Source organism: Crotalus tigris, unplaced genomic scaffold, assembly GCF_016545835.1.
Source record: "Crotalus tigris isolate CLP2741 ecotype Arizona unplaced genomic scaffold, ASM1654583v1 scf7180000024384.25900115:4084858, whole genome shotgun sequence".
Lineage (NCBI taxonomy): Eukaryota > Metazoa > Chordata > Lepidosauria > Squamata > Viperidae > Crotalus > Crotalus tigris.
This window is the reverse complement of record NW_024100554.1, coordinates 3,209,646-3,230,860: the sequence shown is the minus strand read 5'-3', so window position 1 is coordinate 3,230,860 and position 21,215 is coordinate 3,209,646. Positions and strand designations below refer to the sequence as shown.

The 21,215-nt window shown below is 34.9% G+C and overlaps 2 long non-coding RNA genes across 2 annotated transcripts in view; one reads left to right on the top strand and one right to left on the bottom strand.

Moving 5' to 3' along the window:
* Positions 1–21,215, top strand: part of LOC120301502 — a 35,062-nt gene that overhangs the window by 10,494 nt on the left and 3,353 nt on the right. The window contains exon 2 of the long non-coding RNA XR_005554920.1: positions 13,929–14,023. This is a non-coding gene — a long non-coding RNA (uncharacterized LOC120301502). The remainder of the gene's footprint in view (positions 1–13,928; positions 14,024–21,215) is intronic.
* Positions 3,924–21,215, bottom strand: part of LOC120301501 — a 53,583-nt gene continuing 36,291 nt past the window's right edge. Inside the window, exon 3 of the long non-coding RNA XR_005554919.1 lies at positions 3,924–4,140. This is a non-coding gene — a long non-coding RNA (uncharacterized LOC120301501). The remainder of the gene's footprint in view (positions 4,141–21,215) is intronic.

Sequence of the window (21,215 nt, the reverse complement as noted above, 5' to 3'; positions counted from 1 at the left end):
AAACTTTTTTGCCTGCTGACCTCCCTCTATGCATCAAAGCTTTGGGAATGTTACATGGTGTAGTCCTTTAAGCATCTCCCAGAGATCAATGGGATACAGCCTCATTGTCCATTAATTAACCTCTTGTTCAGCATAATAGATCCTATAGAGTCCTAAGGCGGCAACTGCTACTCTTCGATTCAACTTTTTGATCCCAACAAGGAAATCAGAATGGATTAATGGATTTGTTGACATTCTCACTGAGTTCTTACATACAGTGTAAGCTCCTTTGGAAGCTGGAACAGCATAAAAGGGGGGAAAACACTAAAGGTATTAAATTAGGACTTTAAAATCATAGTTTGTTAAACAAATAATAGTTCTCATACAACACAGCAACAGATTGATTATGCATGATTAGCAGTCAATGTGAACGAGATCAATAGGTCATGATATTAAGATTATCAAGTTGATCTCCCGCCCCCTTAAAATAAATAATGTATCACAGAAATGCATTTTACATGGGCAGCAATTTCCTATACCATTTTTAGCGTTGATATTAGGTGTGGATATCCTGATATTGATCAGATCTGCACAGAACAGGAAGATAAACCCTTTCACCTCCAGTTATGATCCTGAACAAAACCACCCCGAAGTATTAAGAGAGAAAATTGCCCACAAAGAATTTTGTACATAATAACCAACTTCAGAAAACTGTAGAAAAGTCATCCTTGATTCCTAATAATTTTATGGACATGTCCATGCAGTTTTACTAGCTGCAATTCAGATGAAGGTCTGCTACTGCCTTCTGAGTTAGCTTTTTGACCCCTATCCTAGACTGAAGCATTTTCTGGTGGTCTCCTAAGTTCAACCAAGGTCAGCTAGGTGCTGCCACTGGATTTGGGCATTGTACATTTTATTTTATTTATTTTTCAGCTTGGTAGTCATATATCAGTACATGATTTTTTTAACAAGCAAAGTAACTGAGCACGTGCACTGTGGTAAGCTCTGAATATTTGCGCTGGAAAAAAGGTTGAAAGAACTGAAAGAAGAAATAGAGAAAATATCAGTAACTATTAATGTGAGACCCTTAGTGTTGAGGGTTTGGTGGGTTTGGTGGAAAAATGTATTGTAAAGTACAATAAATTCATGAGTCAGATCTCTTTGAAACTCTTTGGAGATTAACGGTAGGTTTAGAATGGGATGTTTTGTTTACCTAAATGTTGCATTGGAAAATAAAGTTCTTTGTTCTTACATTTTCTATACCACTGCTGAATAAATTTTTGTAAAGTGATTTATATTGAAGTACAATAACATACAAACGCGAGTCATAAAAACAAGTAAAATCAGGAGAATGCATGATCTTATATATAAGAAAAGTTTAATGCAAAGAGACCGGGCACACAAAACTTCCTGTTATAGTGGGCAACCTTTTAAGACTAGGGTCTTGGCTTGTGGTCAGATCAGATACTAGAAACCTTTTGATAAAGTCACCAAAGAAAGTGGCGCTGATAAACTCAGTGCGTGTTTACTTTGTACAGGAGCTTGAAAAGGTTTTAAGGAAATAATGTCTTTTGCCACACAGACACTTGCTCCATCCATTTTAGTGTCGTGCTAAAACTCAAAGTACTGAAAAAAATATTGACAACCAGTGAAATTCAAATTAACACCAACCAGTTTGATCCATTAGTGTCCAAACTAAGATCTCCCATTCACTTTCATTAAGTTCCAAGGAGAAGCAAGATACTGTGTGTATGTATGCCTTGTGAATGTAATCACAATATCGTAAATTAAGTTGGGAGCATTATTCTGGATCTGCAAAAACATTGCCTTGTGGTAAAGATAAAGGTTTCCCTGTCCAGTCGTGTCTGTCTGTAGTGCTCATCTCCGTTTCTGACCAAGAGAGCCAGCATTGTCCAAAGAAAATTTCCGTGGTTATGTGGCCAGCATGGTGAAATGCCAAAGGTGCACAGAATGCTGTTACCTGCCCACCAAAGTGGTAACTATTAATCTACTTGCAGTTGCATGCTTTTAAGCTGCTAGGTGAGCAGGAGCTGGGGCAAGTAATGGAAGCTCACCCAGTTGTGCAGAGCTCAAATCTCCAACTCAGTTGTCAGCTCTCCAGCTGACAAGCTCAGCATTTTTTTACCACTGAGCCATCACACTCCCTATGTATAGGTAGTCCTCACTTAATGACTGGTAGTTTAGCTACCATTCAAAATTATGATGGATCCTCCCCCAAAAAGCTATTATGACCTGATTCCAAAATTCCAATGGTGACATACAACATACATAGAAACAGACTCATGATCACTCAACTGCATTTTGGGTGCTTGGCAACCCACTCACCCTTACAGGTGGTGCAGCATTCTACACCACAATTTATAATATTTTTTGCCAGTTTCCAGCCTATCTGGCTTCTTTCCTGCAAAACACGCTGATAGGAATTCATGGATTCACTTAACAACTGCAGCATTCACTTAACAACCATCTCATTTGCATAATAATCATCACAAAAAAGTCATAAAATCAGTTCCACTCATGTGGATGCTTTGATTTACAACCGCCATGAATTATGAAAACATTAGAGGCACCATTAAAGTCATAAGTCAAAGACTATGTGTATAGGTGTGTGCATAAGAAAAAAAAAGCTTGAAGTAAAAATATAGATACTGAAAGCTGACCTGTTTTTAAAAAAACTCTGAGAAATGAATGTGTGGTATCCAGTATTTGAATTCTATTAAACAGTGAATAGCCACACTACTTAAAATGCATGTTCAATCAATCCTAACTTAGAAATATACATTTCATTTTTTCAGTGCCCAGTACTTTGTATATGTGATTCAAATGTCCTTGAATAAAAAAAAAAAAAAATCAGTTCACTGTGTGTAGCCTACATTGTTCCTATGCATCCCACAGATTTTCATGATCTAGCAAAGGCAAACTGTTCACATAAACTCTTTTTGCCTGCTTTTCTATTAAATTCTATCCTGCTTAGTGGCATTTTATATTGTAAGTTTTAATTTGCTGATATTTGAAAACTACAAGTAGGACAAAAGAGAAAGACACCAGATAAAAACAACTTACTGTATAAGAAATAAAAATCGGTCACCCTGTTCCAGAGTTCAGGGTGCCTCAGAATGGCACATAGAAATTCATATCTGCGTGATTAGGATTCAGTTAGCTCCTGCAGATTTTATTTTTTCATCCTGTCTGTCCCATACTGATCTGCAATGTTAATATAAATTCAGATGCTTATAAACTGGGGATTGTGCACATTTGATGCTCTCAGTATGCAATATTTCCTTCAAATCAGAGTGTACAATTCCTAATGATTATTCATATTTGTCAGTCAGCACATATTAATTTGCACATATATTGACTATTTTTTCTGTAATACTTAAGACAGATTCCTGTTTCTTAAAATGCAGTAGAAATGCATTACCAGCCACACTAATAAATTAAAATATATTATGTTTGCAAACATTTTAATAATAAAGTCCTATCATTTTTTTCATGGCCAATCTCAATTGATCTCAAGAAGCTAACGAGTCAAACATTGGGGGTGTTTGGATAGTGTTTGAAGTCAAGGAAGACTTTACTTTTGATATTTTGTTGAAGGGATGAAACTCAGTTGTGTAGGCCATTATTTTGTAGGCCCCAGATACAATCCTTAGGATATCAGGTTAAGGTTAGGAAAATGCCTTTTTGAAATCATGGACATGTCTACCATAGAGCTGTAGCTTAATTTGTTATGAAGGCAATTATCTACCATCTTAAGCAATATAGATAGTCCTCAACTTTTTTTTTATAATAATTTTTTATTATTCCAAACTCTCCCCCATACATATACCGTGATATTTATCAGATGTTAACATACATTCTTTTTACATTCATATATAAGATACTTTTAATAAAATGAAATAAATACATACACATGACTTTTGGTGTTGCTCGCCCATTTTCCCTTTCACTGTATCCACACTCCTTCTTCTCAGGTAGTCCTCAACTTGTGTCCACCATTGGGGATAGAACTTCCATCACTAAGTGATGCAGTTGTGACCATGTTCAATTTTATACCCTTTTTGCTGCAGTTACTAAGTGAATCATGTGGTTGTTGAGTGAATCCAGCTTCTCTCATTGACTTTTCTTTTCAGAAGTCCCCTGGGAAGATCACAAATGGCAATTACATGGCTGCAACTTTCATAAATACATCCTGGTTGCCAGGCACCTAAATTTTTATCACATAACCTCAGGGGTTCTGCAACAGTTGTAAGTGTGGGGAATGAGTTTAAATCACTTTTTTCAGCACTGTCATAAATTTGAACACTTGCTAAATACAGAATACAGAATAATAGTTAGAAGGAAACTTGGAGGTCTTCTAGTCCAACCCAAGCAGAGACTCTATACCATTTCAGACAAGTGGCTGTCTAGTCTCTTCTTAAAAGCCTCCAGTGATGAAGCACCCAAAAGCACTTTTGAAGGCAAGCCGTTCCACTGGATTAATTGTTCTCACTGTTAAGAAATTTTTCCTTAGTTCTAGGTTGCTTCTTTCCTTGATTATTTTCCATTCATTGCTTCTTGTCTTGACTTCTGGTGCTTTGGAAAATAGATACCTCTCTTTTTTGTGGAAGCCCCTCAAATATTGGAACACTGCTGTCATGTCACCCCTAGTTGTTTTTTTTTCACTAGACTTGACATACCTAATTTCTGCAATCATTCTTCATATGATTTGATCTCCAGGCCCTTAATCATCTTAGTTGTTCTTATTTGCACTCTTTCCAATTCATTCTTATTAATGGTCATAAGTCAAGAACTATCTGTGAGATTTCTTTATTTGACAAACAATAGATTCTCAGACATAATTCTGAAAATATTAGGGCCAAACAGACACCATTCATGGACATTGGTCTCTATATAGAGACATGTAGGTTATACAGAGCTTCACTGAATAAAGTAATGAGAGATTTCTTCTTAAACTTGTGCTTTATTCAAAGGGCCAGTTTTGCACTTAGGAGGTATAGACAAATAAAGCATTAACATTGGAAACCTAACCATATTTGTGATACAAAGTTCCTTCTACCAATTAAGAGATAAATAGGCAAAGATGACTGTGGTTTATCAAGCTTGCAAGATATGCTCACTATTGATAAGAAGGGATCAGCAGACAGAAAACCATCCCTAATGCAAAGTAAAGCAGACATGTGGACAAAGGGTTTCTGAAATGGTGGTACATCAGCACAGATTCTTCTTCAGGATAATAATGAAGCAAGGCTTGTAGAGAACCTATTATTGCCATCTACAAAAAGACTCTGTAATTTGGTTGATTGCAATAAATCATAGAAACTTGCAAAAAGTATCCACAAAAACTGCAAGGTATCTTTACAATGATTTTGGCACCAAGTTAGACTTTTGTCTTTATAATTCAAACAGTCCTAACGGTTATGATCAACTATTTCTTGCACTTCACAAACATAATCAAAATCAGTAATCCCTTCCAGTTCTGAAAAGATTCCTTCTTAATGGACAACAACCTGTCAAAAATCAGTATTTCTATAAAATACCCCAGTTCTTGTTTTCTCCCATCCATTTCTACTCCACTACTTAAGCCTGTACTTAATCTCTAAAGGAGATAAAAACAAAGAAATGTTGACATAAGTCTATATTGTAGTAATGTAGGATAGATATGATTTCTTCTTTTTTTTCTCTTTATATTATTTTTAGTTTTTGTGTTCATATGTTGTTTTGTTGGATAGTATTTATATTTAAGGTTTTCTATTTTTGTTTTGTAGTTTTATGTATTTGAAAACATGATATAAACCCTTCTGTTTTTTTCTGCTCTTTCATTCCTGAAAATACATACATGAGTTGGAATTCGGTGGAAGTGAATTAAAAAAAACCTCTGCAAATTTTTTGGGAATTGAAATCCATTCACCAGATCGTTCTTGCACCCCTCTTCTACCTTATTAATAGTGCTAAATACTGACTAAGAACCTGATATTGTTATTTCCATTAGGACATCTCCCATTCCGTTGCAAAGCTAACAACACTGCCATTAACTGTGGTAAAATAACTGAAAGTCCAACAGATACAAACTCTTACATACTCTAAAGGTACACAAAAAAGTTGCACTCTCTCTGTCTGTTTTCCTTGAACCAGTAGTATAAACTGAATGTATTGACTCCAATAGTTCAATATATACTCAGGGGCTTCAATTTTAAATTTGTATGCCAAACACACATCTAGCACTGATTCATGGTACAACTGAGTTTGTAAACAGACTAGCTAGCAATTTAATCACACCCAGTCTTAAAACTTTTATATCTTAAAAGTTATGTACTAATCTCAATAGACCTGGTCTGGTAAGGAAGTAGATGACTGTACATAAAATATAAATGGCTTATTTTTTCTGCTTCTGAGTCTAACGATAAAGGAAAAGGTATGTTGAAGTGGGATGTATAACTTGAACTATAAGGCTATAAGTTGTCCCTAAAACCTTCTAAAACTTGCCAGCACATAATCATAACCAAATGGATATTTGGAATACGATCCTCAGTCTAAAAGAAGTTTTGAAGCCCTGGCTCAAGGGCTAATACAGAAAGAGCTTCCATTTAGTGCTCCCTGATTCCTGTGTACTGTATAACTGAAGATTCAGATAATTATTTATGATAACTTTAACTTTACCTCTAGATTACTCTAAAGCATTGTATTTTGGCTTGCTTCATGTATCATACATGGACACATCTGTACAGTTTTCTTGCCATTGATATTAATGTTTTTCAACTTACTGCTGGAGGAAACATAGGATAACTCTGTTCAAAGTGTACATTATTTGCCCTAACCCCAACCCCGCTCATAGTCACCCATGCCATGGTCATTTCTTAGATGGACTACTGCTATTTGGTGTTCATAGGGCTGCTGATAAATAACATCCAGAAGTAACAGCTGGTCCAGAAAGAAGTGGCTCATATAATTAAAACCATTTCTTTTATGACAAAAATCACTACCGTGAGAGCTGCACTACTTGACAATTGGTATCCAGGTGCAATTCAAAATGTTGGTTATCATTGTTAAAGCCCAGTATAGCTTAGGATATAGTTAGCTATAAAAGCATCTTCTAATGGAACATAGAATACTAGGGAATTTAGAGGACTTTAAGTCCAACCCCCTGCTTAAGCAAGAAATTCTATAATGTTGGACAGCAATATGAATGTTCCTATTCATTTCATAAAAGGGCACCCTTGAGTCCTATCCTTGACAGACTGTTGTTATGACATTAGTATGTCTTTTCAGTTATTGCCAGACTCCTTTGGAACAATGTCCTGCACAAAATCAGATCAGGAAAAAGATCCTCAGGTACCTTATTTGCAATTGTTGTTCTTTTAGAATAGAATAGAACTGGAAGGGAAACTTGGAAGTCTTCTAGTGCAGCCTCCCGTTCAAGCAGGAGAACCTATACCATCTCAGACAAGTGACTGTCCAGTCTCTTCTTAAAACCTCCAGTGATAGAGTGCCCACGATTTTTGAAGGCAAGCTGTTTCACTGGTTAATTGTCCTCACTGTTAGGAACTTTTTCCTTAATTCCAGGTTGTTTCTCTCTTTGGTCAGTTTCCAACCATTGTTTCTTGCCTTGCCCTCTGGTGCTTTGGAGAATAGTTTGATGCCCTCTTCTTTGTGTCAGCCTCTCAAATACTGGAATACTGCTATCAAGTCACCCCTACTTCTTATTTTCTTTAGACTAGCTGAACCCAAGTCCTGCAGCCGTTCTTCATATGTTTTAGTCTCCAGGCCTTGGATCACCTTAATTGCTCTTCTCTGAACTTTTTCCAAGGTCTCAACATCTTTTTTGTAGTATAGTGACTAAAATTGGTTGCAGTATTCCAGATATGGTCTTACTAGGGTTTTATAAAGCGGTACTACTACTACTACTGCTACTACTATTACTACTACTACTAATAATAATAATAATAAAGTTGGAAGGGACCTTGGAGGTCATCTAGTCCAACCCCCTGCTCAGGCAGGAAACCCTATACATTTTTGACAAATGGCTGTCCAGTTTCTTCTTTAAAACTTCCAGTGTTGGAGCATTCACCACTTCTGGAGGTAGGTTGTTCCTCTGGTTAATTGTTCTAACTGTCAGGAAGTTTCTCCTTAGTTCTAGGTTGCTTCTCTCCTTGATTAGTTTCCATCCATTGCTTCTTGTCCTGCCTTTAGGCACCTTGGAAAATAACTTGACTCCCTCTTCTTTGTGGCAGCTCCTGAGATATTGGAACACTGCTATCATGTCCCCCCTCGTCCTTCTCTTCGTTAACTAGACATACCCAGTTCCAGCAGCCTTTCCTTATATGTTTTAGCCTCCAGTCCCCTAATCATCTTTGTTGCTCTTCTCTGTACTCTTTCTAGAGTCTAAACTTCTTTTTTACATCATGGTGACCAAAACTGGATGCAGTACTCCAAGTGTGGCCTTACCAAGGCATTGTAAAGTGGTATTAATACTTCATGTGATCTTGATTCTATCCCTCTATTAATGCAGCCCAGCACTGTGTTGGCCTTTTTGGCAGCTGCAGCACATTGCTGGCTCATATTTAAGTGATTGTAATAAATAATACTTTACATTATCTTGATTCTATGCCTCTGTTTATACAACCCAGGATTGTATTAGCTTTTTTGGTTGCTGCTGCACACTGCTGGCTCATGGTCAAGTGATCGTCCACTAGGACTCCAAGGTCCCTCTGACAGTTACTGTGTTTGAGCCAGTCTCACTAATCCTGAGTTTATCTTCTGGGGTATTGGCTATCCCTGCCAGTTTAGTGTCATTTGCAAATTTGATGAGTTCCCCTTCTATTCCCTTATCTAAGTCATTGATGAAGATATTGAAGAGTACTGGGCCTAAGATGGAGCCTTGTAGTACCCCACTGCTTACTTCTCTCCATGTGGATATAGTACCATTGAGGACTACTCGTTGAGTACGGTTTGTCAGCCAGCTACAAATCCATCCCACCTTTTTCTAGCTTACCAAGCAGTAGATTGTAATCTATTTGTTGTCATGACTATTTACCTTAGTATTTTAAGGTAAAATTCTAAATTTCGATTTGGTTGGTTTGGGAGTATACTGTACTTCACAATTAAGATTTGTAAGCTGTTTATAGCCTTTTTGTGTTTTTGAATCTTTTGAGTTCAAAAGTACTGCAAATTTATTTCATTCTACCTATACACAACAATCTGAACTTCCAGTGGCCATGGTGAATTGGGGCCAGATAAGAGTCAGCAGACTTCAAAAGGGCGGCTGGATTTAGGCCTCTTATGAGCATGTAGAGATTTCAAACTGATGATGCGTTTGACTCTGCCCTCTGGCTCCATCTGGTCACTCCTACATTTTGCAACAGAGTGGCATATATATTGCAGAAATAAATACATACATTTCAGTAGCATGAGTACACATATTCATAGTAATGCTTTTTTCAGTGGTGGTTATTCTATAGGTTTTGCTATATGGTATAAGAATTCTTTGATGATCCTTAATTTTATTGGCACTTTTATATTGGCATAGACTTCTGTAAAAGCAGATGGATAGATAGGTCATGGAATAAATGGAGGACAGTAAATGTTCATAAATTTCAACAAAAGGGCCTATTCTCAGATATAAGAAATGCTGAAAAGGCATCAGAATGATTTCTCTGATCTTACTGGTAGAAATAATACTGACAGGAGCAAGAACACTATAAATACTGGGGAAGTAAAATGAAATATTTCTTTTTGCAGCAGGAAAAGTATCAACAGGGAAGGGAGATATAACACAGAGTCAACAAAGAAGATTATAAGATCACTCCAGAAAACAACAGGAGGGAGGATATAAAAATGGTTGAGTAAGAAATCCCTTACTTGGGGGGATAAATGCAAGCATTAATAACAAAAATCCTTTAGCCAGGTTACCCTAAAATTTAAAGAAATAGGAAGAATTTTGTTGTGTTTTGGTAGCCATCCTTAAATTGATTTATTGGGCTGAGAAAGGAATCCAAGTGATATTAAGTAGCTATAATTATTGACAGGTATTATTATTTGTGTGAAGCTAGATATTATCATTTTAAGCTGCTGGTTCTTATGTACTCTTAATATTATTCCAAAATGTTTATTCTGTTGCCATTTAACTGATTATCCGAATTTACCTTTGAAAGAGTTTTACCCTTAAAAGTAGCCTATCATTTAAAACCTATTTAAATAATAAATAAAAGTCCTTTATAAACAGTGAAAACATGCTTGAGGGCTGCTGTATGGAGAATAGCTTTTTTATGTATTAGCCCATTTTACAGTCTCCATAAATAAAGAACATCACAAGGGAAGGTGATTGTGATACCAAGAACTTAAAGCATTAGTTTTCTTTGAGCCAAACTTCCTTTTTATACAAATGGAAATCCATTTTTTATACTTATATAATCAGAAATGGATGATCTATTCCTAAAGGGTTAAATGTCCCTGCCTCCAAGGAAATGACAAATAGAATCCATGTAGAAATGCTTTGTTCTTCTACATTTAGGGAAATAGAAATGGCTTTCTATGAAAAAAATGTAGGTAGTTTATGGAAACAATTGCTTTCAGAATCTGAAGGAAGATGGATCAGTTATTTATTCCGTAGATATAGTATGTGATTCTTGTATTTCTCTTCATGAACCCACTACACCAGGAAAAAGAAGGACCTTACATGTAGTGCTGATTTTATTTTACTTAGCATCAGTTCTCAAAAATCATTCCTGATTCAAATATGCATATTCATTCCTCAGTGACCATAATACCCATGATTTTGATACCAAGGCAGTTGAAGGGTATATGTTTAAAATAGAATCTACACACCTTGTTTTCAATACCCTGCTTGGGGATGTTGAACATCCTGTTTCCCCTCAATGGGACCTAAGAAGAGTGCCTTTTCCACTCTATCCATTGGAACACCATCCTCTCAAGAGTTTCAGACTGTCTTGGCCCTCCAAGCCTTTAAATGATATATGAGTTTTTCTCCAAGGTCCTAGATAGTTTGTGGTGTGTCTATTTGGTAGGCAGTGTCTGTTCCAGTTAGGGTATATCTAGTGGTGACTGTTATGTTACTTTTTGTTTTGTTTTTAGGTTAGGTATCTGTTTTTGATATATACTCAGAACCAAGGTAGATGGCCATATAAACCTAAAAGTTAAGCATAAATAAATAATAAATAAAATGTAATAAATTAACTGGGTTCTGGCAACATATCAACTGAAATTCAAACCAACCACAACTGTGGTTCTTATATACACAGTTAAACTGTCAGAATTTAGTACCTAATCCAACTGAATTCACAGGTCCAATTTAGAAAGTTTGTTTTGGTCTAAACCAATATGGTTTTATTAACCATATTGGTTTAGATGTATTAAAGATACATTTTGTTAACAACTGTCTTTTATCCTGCTGTTACCACTTTTAGAAAACTTACCAAGAGATGCATCTTTATACAGTATTGTTTTATAATATTTTATAATATTAATTATTTTTAATTATATGTTTTAAATTTTTATTTTATATATTTTCTACTACTCTTAGCCACTTGGAGTATTTTTGTATTAAGGTACAAATTCAATAAGAGGAACGAGGGGGGGAAATGACAAGTGTTGCCACTTTCTTTAAAAACCCATTTGCAACCATTTTTGAGAAAGGTCTACTATGGTATATAGACCATTGTTGAATCTAACAAATTATTAAGAAATAAGTTCTCCAACACTGTGCAAATTTACCAAGTCTAGATTATATTAAATCTGAAAAAGATAGAAGGGATCATTAAAACATTACTTACAGAGATAGTCCTTGACTTATCATCGGTCATTTAGCAACCATTCAAAGTTACTTCAGGCCCCAAAAAGGTACTTATAACAACCGGTTCTCTGTGTGGATGCCACTTCTGAAAGTCCATTCTGGGCCTGGGCAAAAAAAAATTAGCTACGGATTCTGCCAAACTGGTGTGAACCAGCTGAATCCCACCACTGCTTACGACCCAGATCAAAGTTCCAATGGCCAGGAAGCACATATGAAGGCCAGGAGGCACTCCCAAAGAAACTGAGGCCATGTGAGTGCATTTTGGATGCCCACAACTGTCCCACATTTAGAGCTGTTTTTTGCTGGAAACTGGAACAAAAAAATCCCCCTTCTGGAGGAAGCAAAAGCAAACAAAGAAGGGTGGCCTCAGTCTTTAAGAATTCAGAATAAGTCAAAACCAGGAATATGTGGTCAATCCCAATGTTCTGAGGATAGCCAAAGTACACAGCCTCTTTAGAAAAAACACTCAGTCTCAGATCACAAAGCTGAACAAACTGATATTCCATAGAAAAGCAACCATACAGGAATACGTAGCAAGTGGATGTTTGTAAATAACCAGTTAATTTCTACTGTGGAGAATGTATGCTTTAGGCAATTTAAAGCTACTGGAGTCTCATTACTGCCTTCTCTCCTGCAAATTTCTTGCTAAGAGTGTTATCCCAGATACCTATGAAAAGAAATGTACCAGCAAGTGAAAATTCTGATAAAAACCATTACAATTCATTTCTGACATGTACACTTGAAGGTCACATGTCCCAATGACACCTTAAGGAAGAAAATCAGCCAAGGTTTCCTGAAAACTGTTCAGTGAAAAGCAGCAAACACAGTCCCCACACACACATACTCACATATACTATATATCCACAAAAACCTTAAGCAAACACAATAGCTGCATGTAGGAGTGGTGAGTATATTTAATTTTGATTCATGAATTCGGTTTAAACCTTATAAAAACATAAGGTATTTAAATTAGTAGAAGGTAAATCACAGCAACAAAATGGCAAGGTTTAATATTAAGATAAGTGACATGCATGAAGTCATTGTATTAAAATATTGTTTTCTTACTGTTTGGCACAGATGGTGCTGGTAATTAATACTGTGTTTTAAAAAATACAGGAAATTCCCTGGTTAGAAAAGATGTATACACTATGTAATAAATAATTTTATTACTTAGTAGGTATTAATGATTCCTTGGTTGAATTTAGGGCACAAACAACTGGAAAATTAGAAAAGTAACACTATTGAAGTAAAATAATCTTTTAAGGGCTAATATTTTTAACGATAAGAGAAAAAGTTTCTATGGTTTTTCTAGCACATATTCTAAGGCATGAAAGTTACCTATTTTTTCATTTATTTTTCTTTTTGTTTGCTTGCTTTTTTTATTTATTTAGCATCTAAAATAAACTGTATGGTTTATTTTGTGTTGCCTGGCCCATGTCCTTACAATAAAAAAACATAGCAAAATGAAAAATGGATGAGGATTGTGTAGGGGGAAAATATAAAATTTTGATGCATTTTTAAGATCTATTTCGTTCTCATTAATCTCAGAATTAATCTCCTCAGTGAATATAGAGGCTACTATTGTAAGACATGAATGGGGGGGGGAACAGAGTGGTTCAGAAAGAGTGAGACAAAGATGCATAATATTGTCATGTCTGTTCTAACTGTATAAGATAGGCAAGTGTCAGACACAATATGCAGTATTAAAATTGAGATCAAAGCACTAGCAATTTAAGATATGCATAAGACACCTTTTTGATATTTATAATTAAAGAAAATGTAGAATCCTAGTTTCATTACAAAAATAAAATGGAACTATTTTGTCAACAATAAATACCAAAAAGGAAGGTGTACACCAGTCTACATTTGTAGATAACATACAGTTGATGGTGAAGAAGTGAAGGTTGTAGATCTTTTTGTTTCCCCATTCTCAAGGATAGATAAAATGAGCAGTCTTCCAGACAAATAAAGAGATTAATCCTACAAAAGATCACTATAACAAATTTAGACAAGATAATGAAAGATATGGATTATTCCGTTAACAAATATTATAATTGTTAATTATTTTTCCAATGGTATCATAAATCTGTTTTGTTTTTTTTTGCGCTTGTGTGTATAGGCTTGAGCAATAAATCTTTCTGAACTGCAACTCAACCTATGGTCCTGATCCTTTGCACCTGATAGATTCCTATATTTAAGAATTTCCTTCAACAGGTAAGGAGGAAACAAATTAGTATCTGATGTCTTATCTTTGTGTCAGATTTTACACTGGGGTTCAGTAGTAAATATGGCTTCCCAGCCTTCGTATTAGTTATTTAATCCTTTATGCAGTACTAACTAGAATTGGCAGAAGACTCTCAGACCTGACTTGGCCAAATTCGCTCCTTTATTGCTGACAAAAATAAACTTATAAACACAAGCAGAATGCCCCTAATGTAGAAGGAATTCAAAACTTTTTATATGCTAGAGGAAATGTTTTTTCCTTCCATCTTTCTCAGCCAATTGGCACTTGATAGCCTGAGGAAGTAGCTAGGGAATGTTTAATAACGTTTTTCTCTAGCCTGGGAACTACTGGTTCCAGCTTCAACGTTATCATCCTTTACAGTCTGATAGTGATACATTAAATATAAATGCTCCTGAAGTCAAGCTTGACTTTTTAAAATAATTATATTAAATTAAGCTGTTAATAAAAAAAGTAAAAACTAACACAAACAAAAGTAAAAGTAAAAGTGCAGAAAAAAAGGAAGGGAAGGGAAGGAAGGGAAGGAAAGGAAAGGAAAGGAAAGGAAAGAGATAACAAAGACAATAATAAATAAGAGCACAAGCAATTATACTAACTTTTCACCCTCTTTTAAAGCTACAAATACAACCCTCCCCTTATCTCCATAGCCTAACTTTTACCTAAATGCACTCCAGAAATCACCCTTTTCAATTCTGGTTCAGCAAAAAAATCTGTCAGGAGTTACCAACAATATCAAACAAATAGTTTATCCTTGATCAAATAGTCCAATCTTATATTCCATTTTTTTGCTCTGCAGTCTTGACCTTTAAATCCTTCCTATGGCAATTCAGATTTTGATCTTTTATCACACTTTGATATTAAAGAAAACTCTTGAAAGCTCACACTAGCCTAGTCTGTAAATCACATAAAGAGGCATTATCCAGGATTTCTTGTTGGAGTTGTTCCGTTTCTAGATCCTTTTTTTTTTCATTTGTCTTTGGTATTCCCATTTTGTTAATCTCAATTTTGTTGTCTTCCAGGCCTCCAACACTAACTCTATGTCAAGAAAACATTTTTAACAATTTTTTCATCATCTTCTAAAAGTTTACCCATTAAAATCTGTATTCTTTCTAAGATATTAATATTTTGTGACAAGTAGAAAAAGTATTTAAGATAAGAAAAATATACAGCTAGTTTCATTATAACTCTTTTCTGCCAGGTCCTTTAGGTCCATTTAGTGTCCATTTGCAACCTTTATCAAGCCTCAGTACCTAATATGGATTTAATTCCATTCTAGTCATTTTCCACAAGTATATTATTTAATTATATACATGTCTTTCAAATCTTATAGCAAAAATAATCAGTATTCTAAATCTCTCTAGTTTCCTGATAACATTTTAAATTTTCTTAAATCAAAATCCTTTCCCCCTCCGCTTTTTGGTAATTGTATATATTATTTTAAATTTCTAAGACTCTATTTAAGATTTCTAAATTTCAAGGAAGGTGAAAATCACCAGATGTCAAATTAAACTTGCTGTTTTGAAAGTCTCTCATATCCATAAAGTGATTAAACTGAATTTTTCCAAAAGTGATTAGAAAGTCAGATTGATTATATCCATGAAAGGCTCCACTGCAGCTAAGAGCAAAGATGTCATCTCCCTCCCTTAGGTCCTCGCTCTCAAACCCATGGAAGACCGGTTTTTATGATTTCCTCAAGGAAAGCTGTCATTCAGAATACTCATGGGCAATATCCCAATCTCTCCTTTTCCAGAAAAATTTGAAGAACCGACTTACTTGTTAGTCTTTCATTCTACACAGCATATGTCATCTCTGTTCATGCAGTCAGCTATGTCTTCAGTCAGCTATGTCTCACACTAGAAACCCAAGTCAAGCTTGATTCCTGTGTCTATATTCTTTTTCCTTGATTGTTTTTTTTTTTTTTTTGCTTTATAGATGAAAATCCGGAATTATTTTAACAGGAGCAGGCTTGATTCTTAATGACCAGGGCAATCTCATGCTTAACTTCATGCCCTGCAGATTCAGGAAACATAATATATCTATATTGGCTGGCATTAATCAAGCTTCAGTCTAGCATCTCTGGAAGCCTCAGTTTGGAAAAGGCTGTCTTGCGGTTGTCTGGAAGCATTAATATTCTCTAGTACAATGTTCAATGTTTAAAACACTTGCATGACAAATCATATAAAATAATTTTAACGTAATAACAGTTTTGAAAATTGAGTTAAAACTGACCTCATATATGTTAGCTCTAAGAGCCTTAGCCATACAGTCAATGGTACTGAATGATACAGAGTTTGCTATTGGAGGACTAGGATGTTCCATATGCAAACACCATCTTTAAAATCTGAAAAATACAATTTATTATGAAATACAATGGCCTCTTATCATTGGTGTACTTTATCACCAATGTGATTTTACCCGACAGTGGAGCTTATGGGAAAATCTAATATCCTATACAAGTGGCTGGAATGAGCCAAAATAATGGCATCAGCCAAAAAGAATATAAGGTTTTCTTAGAGTTCAAACTGGATACTTGATTTGCTTTCTGTAACAATCTCCTCTGCGAGATAGCAATCAGACCCTTTAATATTTCAGCATACATTCAGCTGTGAATGTAATCGCTCTGCATTCTAAATATTTCATCTGGTATTCTGCTAGTAGTCAGGGACTAGACTGATCTACACAAGACAGCACAAGTAACATAAAACTATATAATCTATTTATACATTAAACTCCTGTCACACCATAGAGACAAGTACTCATTTAAGCCGGTCAAATTTGACATTATTGGGCAGAATGCTTAAAAATAAAATGCTAGTGAAAAGCAACTGGAAGGTAAGAAAATACTGTGCATACAGAAGTTAGACTGATGTTGTACATGCAACTTCCATATGAATTTCTGAGTACTAGGACAGATAATATATAGATATAAATATCAGAATAAATTAATTAAGGATTATTTGATATTCTTAAATTCCTCTTTCCATTGCAAGTGATTTCTTTCTAATTTCTTTCTGGGTGGGCACAAGGTGACACATCATAAATACTCATGAGCTGGTTTTACAAAAACGGACCTGATTTTTCTAACTATAGATGGTTTTATTTTACAGAAATTGCCTTTCTGAGTACCTGCAGGAAATATTCCCATGATTTAAACAGCATAATAGAAAATATGCTCAGTTCTGAGCATATTCAAAGGGTTACTTATATTTTGAGTTGCCACTACCATTCTGAAATTGACACTAGCTAACTTGATAAACCATTTGATCACTGTTCACAGACCAGAATAAAAATTTAAACATTAAAATAAAACCGTGTATTACAATTGATGGTGAAATCATGGATGGGCAACCAAACTTTGTCTGATTTTACAGATAGTATAGCAGAATTTGTTCAAAAAACCTGAATCATACTGATCTGATAGTAACAGCTATACCTGAAAGAGATCAGAATTTACTGGATATTTTGTCAGGTAAGGAGTTATAAAATGAGGCTGTGCATCCTTACAGAGAGTATGATATAACAGGACATGAGTTGTGTTTCAATGGCCCTTATCCACAGGGGCACAAACTCAGCTCAAATGAGACTTTTTTCCATTGACCTCCAGAACTACAGTGGAGAGAGCATTACAATGTGATAAACCATTTGAGTAGTGAGTTTGGGGAAAAAGCTTGCCCTGTGGGTATGGAAAGAAGCATTTTGATACTCTCTATCTAGAGGCCTCACAGAAGGGTTAGGTTTAGAGAAGAAAAACCCTTTTTCATATCCTATGCAAAGATCTCTGAGCTAATGTGGGGTAATGACATAGTTGTATCTTGAGAATTTTACATCTGTTGAGATCCCTTGAAAGGGTACAAGATAATATTCATATAAGTTACCCTGATATAAAGAAGCTGCCCTTGAAAAGGGTCTGAAAATACAGTTGATGCCAAATAACAAGTGCAAGATATAGGAATCATATAATGCCATACAATTTCCAGCTGAACTGAAAAATCTGCACTGTTTGTGAGACACACTTGGCTCTGATCTTTAATGCAATTCATTTCAGCAGAATTTGCCAAGGATCAGTTCTCTGTGGAATTAGCTCTCTTCTTATGAACTTGCATGGCCACTCAAGTCAACAGAAGAGGAACTTTTGAAGAAGTTCCCATTGCCATAAATATGTTCTTCCAAGACAGAATCTCCTACTGCATGTATTCTAGGCCAGATGATCTTCCCAAGGAAGTATATTTGATTTCCATTCTCCTAATAGCTAGGAAAATGGAAAAGACAACCAAGCCTCTCTCCTCTCCTCTTTCTAATTTATATAGTTGTCTATCTCACAAAGCAAGAGTAAAACAATAAATAAGTAAGTAAAAACCATTATAGTTAACAATTGCTAAGAAATAAATTAAAAACCATGAAATTTAATTTCAAATTTTAATGTATTACGTTTAATTGTTTATTACTTTGATGTTAACATTTGCTTTATAATTTGCATTTGTTCTCAATGTTATAAGTTGCCCTGAATGCTAATATGACTAGAAAAAAGTATAAAGCTAATCAACCACTTGCAGTTTTAACCATCATGTTAAATTATGGTGGCAAGAACCAATATAGATATATATCATCCGTCTCTCAGGAGGAGGCATCAGCAAACTGATGATCCAAGGCTCAAATAGTTCTTACATAACATTTTGAGGGGGCCTGTTTGTTTATTTACATATTTATTTAATGAACTTGTAGCACCAGGTAGGGTGCACAATAATAAATAATTAAAAGAAGAAAATATCTACAATAGCAATAAAAACATACAGCAACCTATTTTGAGAAGGAAAATGCTTTATAACTTTCCATGGGATTACAAATAATCCTGCCCCAGATCTCGATAAACATTGTAAGATATTAATATGTAGCTTAACATTTAGTTATTTTTAATTCTCCTATGAGCCCATACTGGCCAAAACATACAGATACAGGAATTATATATTCTTCTTTAAATTCTTGGAAATATATATATTCAGATTTAACATGCATATGTACTAGCCTTATCAACCTTATGCAATTCTATCTTCTTTTGAATAGCTTAGTGGTTCTATATCCAATCAAATGTTTATTATGTAATCAGTGAATTAAAAGATAATTTGTATAAGTCTATAAAGTCATATTGTAACTCTGCCCTTTTTAGACTACTTTATCTGTCTCTGATACCAAAACCTGTCAATAAATCAATCTGTGCTTTGATGTAATTGGCTTTTGGTTTCCAGTTTAAATATATCACTGGGAGAATTCTCCTAGTCCCTAACATCTTTGCACTGTAGTGAGTAAACAAGTATTGTGTGGGGGGCTTCTTTCTTTTTTGTAATAAAAGTTTTGATGTATCTGAGCTGTGTCTGTAAGATTTTTTTCCAAATCAAGCTAAGTGTTATGCTCAGGAGAAAGTGTCAGGACATTGCTGATTTACTGTCAAATTCAGGAGTGAAGCTGTAAAGTGTTCACAGTAAAATAATGAACAAGAATTCATGTCTGGGCTCTGGTTGACCCAGTCTTTAAGTCCTTGGTGACTGAGACAATCTCATTTCCGAACAAGCCAGATTTATACCATTTCGAATACATATTTGCAAATTTTGGGGCAGATAGCAGAGCTCTTCTGACTTCAAGTTACATGAGCCATCTTTCAAAGTTCATAACATATACATAGAAGGAAGGGGAGATAATAGTCTATCATCCAATAGCAATAAGCATAAGATTAGCAATCAAGCTAATATGAATGCAGCAATAAATCATCTGTCTCCTGACATATTACCCTTATCATAGTTATTGATTTGACTTGGCAGAAAACTCACACATGGCTTACCACCAGAAGAATCTTTATTACAGATAATAATGAAGCCATATACACAACAGTTGATGGCCCACTGCAAAGATAGCTGGGAATTTTATATAAATTCCCAAGAATTTAAACTTGAGGTTTCTTTCTCCCACCCTCTGAATTAATAAATATTTAGTATTGTGCTTTTGTGGCCTCAAAGTGGGATAGTTGTGGTGTATAAATATGCACTTAGATATACTACATACATAACAACCTGGTATACTTACCTTGCTAGTCTCATCCTTTGAAGTTCAATCTTAATAAGATATCAAAATGTGTCTGATTTAATACAATGGCCAAAATTTTGAAGTACAATCAGAAAGTCTTTAAGTGTCATTACCGTGACTAACTCACTGTGCAGCTTTAGGAAAACAATTATTTCCACATAAGAGGGATAATAATACTGGCCTCACCATTTTAAAAAAAGTTTGCAACAAGTAATATAAGTCCTATGTGACTCAGTGTCTTAAGTATTTGCAAGACTCCCTTCTCCAATCAGTTTTATGTGTGTCACTTGGAAAAGTTGTTTGTGAGTTTCCATTTTTGTGAGGTTTAAGGAGATTAATGCCCAAAGATAGCATTTGTCATTGATGGCATTTCATGGAATAGGAAGTTATTCACCTCTCTTGCGGTGGATGGTGATAAGAAGGTGGTCAAGAAAAACTTTTCAGGAGAGTGTTTAGACACAGCTTAGTGTGACATTGTTCTTGAGGTTCTTTGTAATGATTTCATTATGAATTTGTTAGTAGTTTTATTAGTAAAATAGAATGATTGTAATATTTTGTATTGTTGAATTCTGTATATTGTTTGGATGTCTTACTAGTTTTCTTAACTGCCAAGAATTCTTGAAGATTTTTGGGTTCTAAAAATTAATTTATGGATATTGGAAAGAGTTTAATTGATTATTGTTGTTCGTTTTCCCACTAACAGAAACTAAAAGAATTTAGTCTGGTTAATATTCTTTCCAGAGGACTTTACTAATTGAGTAGATAACCCATTGCAAGTGTGTTTGTCTGTGTGTGTCTGTCTATGTGTGTATTCATCCTTTAAATAGAAAAATGAGAAATCACAGAAACATTTGTCTGTTTCATAAGAATGCAGATATATTTATTTTTCCTTAATTAATGTATGTAATATGCCTTTTCTTGTTACAACCTTTGTTATTCAGTGATGACACATCATCATGAAGATTTGTGTGTACATCATTTAAAATAAAATAAATGGAGATGTTTTTGCATTAAAGTGCTAGAAGTTCTATTTGTCATTAATTGATTTGTGTACTATATTTTGGATTTTCAAACATGCAAGCGATGTGA